Source organism: Rutidosis leptorrhynchoides, chromosome 1, assembly GCF_046630445.1.
Source record: "Rutidosis leptorrhynchoides isolate AG116_Rl617_1_P2 chromosome 1, CSIRO_AGI_Rlap_v1, whole genome shotgun sequence".
Lineage (NCBI taxonomy): Eukaryota > Viridiplantae > Streptophyta > Magnoliopsida > Asterales > Asteraceae > Rutidosis > Rutidosis leptorrhynchoides.
Genome location: NC_092333.1, coordinates 41,350,301 through 41,354,035, shown reverse-complemented (window position 1 = coordinate 41,354,035; position 3,735 = coordinate 41,350,301). Strand labels below are relative to the sequence as shown.

Genomic DNA, 3,735 nt, shown 5'->3' with positions numbered 1-3,735 from the left:
TCCGAATTCATGGGAATGTCATCTAGATCAATATTATTGCATTGAGTAATTTGAGGACAATTCTTCGTGAAATGTGGACCCTCACATCGTTGACAACCTACTTGCATTGCAACTACCGTTTGTTGAACTTTTCTTAACTCTTTCCCAAATGTTTGAAATTAATTGTTCAAACTTGCAAGCGTCACTTGTCCATTATCACTCTCAACTTGTGCTACATTTTTTCCTTGATAAATCTCGCGGTGAAGGTGCCCATTCATATGTGTTGACCGAGATGTCTTTTAACATAATTTCGGCCGCATTTGGTGATTTGTACATAAATACTCCACCAGATGAAGAATCAAGATATTGCTTCGTTAAAGTATTACAACCCCGATAAAATGTATTGATGTATTCCTTCTTCGTCAAACTATGCGGTGGGCAAGCTCTTAGTAGCTTATTGAATCATACCCATGCATCATACAAACTCTCATCACCCCGTTGGGTGAACCCATTAATCTCCATTCTAAGTCGCTCTACTTTTGACGGTGGAAAGAAGTGATTGATAAACTCATTTGTTAATTCTTGAAAAGACCTTATGGAATCGGATGGTAAACTTTACATCCAAGCTTTTGCGTCTCCTTGAAGTGTAAAGGGGAATGCCCTTAACTTAAAAGCGTCATCGGTGACATTTTTGGTTTTGTAAATATCACAAAGATCATTAAAGTGTTGTATGTGTTCAAACGGATTCTCATCTATCAACCCATGAAAGTATGTATCCTTGATCAATGTGAAAAAGTTAACCTCGATCTTCCAATTATCCGCTTCAATTGGTGGTTTGATAATAGCCGGTGTTATCAATGTTGGTGCAACCAATCTAGCGTTCCACATTGGTGTATCGTTCGGATCATTCAATAACTCTTGATTAACTGGAGGACCATTAGGATTGCCCTCTTCATTAAGAATCGGTTGACAGTTAGGATCCATGTCTTTCAAACAAAATGGCAAAGCTTCAAAATACTTTCTTAATACCCTTGCTTACCTACGATTATATACCCCGTGCACGTGTTTTTCCAGATCAGAGAATGGATGTGTGAACTCTTGATCCTTGTGAGACCTTGTTTTCATATACCAAAGGCACCTATCCTTCAATCACAACACAAACACAAGTGGTTTTTCCAAACAAAAATAATATATAAAATGCAAAAAGTAACTTCCGTAAGGGTAAACCCTTACGGAAGGATCGAACAATCAAAAGTTTAAACCAAACACCTAACTAGGCTAACCGCTCCCCGGCAGCAGCGTCAAGAAAGTGTGATGGTGTGATGCTATGCATAACTTTTACCCTCTAAATTTATATTTGATTCAAACACTAACAAATAAGCACACACAACTAACGAGCACTTAGATCCCGGTTATTATAGCACTTCAATGTAAGTATTCTTATTAAGTTCGTCCCCAGGGAGCGGTCTAAGTTAAGTGTTTGAAACTATCGATTGTCCTAGAAGTTGTTTGATTGGGGGGTTTCGATTGATATTAACTAACAACTAAAGCTTGTTCAATTAAACAACTTAAACTAAACGAGTAAACTAGTAGCAAGAAACAAGTAGCAAAGTATTAAGACTTAAATCAAATAAACTAAGAAGTGTTCACTTATCTAATCCTCTCTATGTTTGGCTTGCCCCTTTTTGCCGATTTTGCTATCTCATAAGTTGTTGAACTATTAAATGTTTAGAATCACTTCTAAACCTCAAATCAAATGACACTCCGCGAATTCACATAAGCATTGTATCTTAAGATCGAGTTAAGCATGATTTGGTCATTAAGATTGAGCTTGGGTTAAAATCACTTAAAACCCCCAACTATCGAAATCACTTAAGATAATCGGCACTACTATGTTGACTAAAGGCCAATTAAAAACCAACCTAGATCAAGAACACAATCACTTGCAATTCCCTAGCTAGTTGCCTAGATCACCTAAGGTGTTGAAGCACACATTGATTCACTTCTCAAATCACTAAGAGATCTACTCAACATATGTAATCAAAGTCAAGAATAAAATAAACTCATAGCAATGGATCTTTAGCTAACTCAACAACACATGATCATGTAATTCATTCAAACAACAATATTGTAGTGACCCGAACTTTTCCATGTTTATATATATTAATTGAGATTGATATTTACATGACTAAATGTTTCCAACGTGTTAAGCAATCAAACTTGTTAAGACTTGATTAAATGAAATAAGTTTCATATAGACAATTGATCACCCAAGTTGACCGGCGATTCACGAACGTTACAAATTTGTAAAAACTACATGTTGTGGTATATATAGACATATATAGATGGTTGACATGAGATTATTATGAGTAAGTATCTCACTAAGTATATTAACAATGTGTGATATACATAAGAAATGAGATTACTAAGTTAAGAAACTCGAAATGATATATATAACGATTATCGTTACGATAACGTCTACTAAATACATATGTATCATATTAAGATATTGATACACTATATTTAACATGATAAAATGATATTTAAATATATCATTAAGTGTGTTAACAATGAACTACATATGTAAAAACAAGACTACTAACTCAAGAATTACGAAATGAGACTTATATGTAACGATTATCGTTGTAATGATATTTTAATGTATATATCATATTAAGAGATATTCATACATCATAATATCATGATAACATAATAATTTAACATCTCATTTGATATAATAAACATTGGGTTAACAACATTAATTGAGATCGTTAACTTAAAGGTTTCAAAACAACACTTACATGTAACGACTAACGAAGACTTAACGACTCCATTAGAATGTATATACATGTTGTGTTTTGATATGTATTCTTACACTTTTGAAAGACTTCAAAACACATATCAAAGTACTTCTACTTAACAAAAATGCTTACAATTATATCCTCGTTCAGTTTCATCAACAATTATACTCGTATGCACCCGTATTCGTACTCGTACAATACACAGCTTTTAGATGTATGTACTATTGGTATATACACTCCAATGATCAGCTCTTAGCAGCCCATGTGAGTCACCTAACACATGTGGGAACCATCATTTGGCAACTAGCATGAAATATCTCATAAAATTACAAAAATATTAGTAATCATTCATGACTTATTTACATGAAAACAAAATTACATATCCTTTATATCTAATCCATATACCAATGACCAAAACCACCTACAAACACTTTCATTCTTCAATTTTCTTCATCTAATTGATCTCTCTCAAGTTCCATCTTCAAGTTCTAAGTGTTCTTCATAAATTCCATAAGTATAGTTTCATAAAAATCAAGAATACTTCCAAGTTTGTAAGTCTACTTCCAAGCTTTCTAATCCATTCCAAGTAATCATCTAAGATCAAGGAACCTTTGTTATTTACAGTAGGTTATCTTTCTAATTCAAGGTAATATTCATATTCAAAGTTTGATTCAATTTCTACAACTATAACAATCTTATTTCGAGTAAAAATCTTACTTGAACTGTTTTCGTGTCATGATTCTGCTTCAAGAACTTTCAAGCCATCCAAGGATCCTTTGAAGCTAGATCCATTTTTCTCATTTCCAGTAGTTTTATCCAGAAAACTTGAGGTAGTAATGATGTTCATAACATCATTCGATTCATACATATAAAGCTATCTTATTCGAAGGTTTAAACTTGTAATCACTAGAACATAGTTTAGTTAATTCTAAACTTGTTCGCAAACAAAAGTTAA

General features: G+C 33.2%; 1 non-coding gene across 1 annotated transcript; it reads left to right on the top strand.

The window, feature by feature from the left end:
• The first annotated feature begins 403 nt into the window (after positions 1–403).
• Positions 404–510, top strand: LOC139886717 (small nucleolar RNA R71). Its single transcript, XR_011772589.1, has one exon. It is a non-coding gene; the product is annotated as a small nucleolar RNA R71 (small nucleolar RNA).
• The last annotated feature ends 3,225 nt before the right edge of the window (positions 511–3,735 follow it).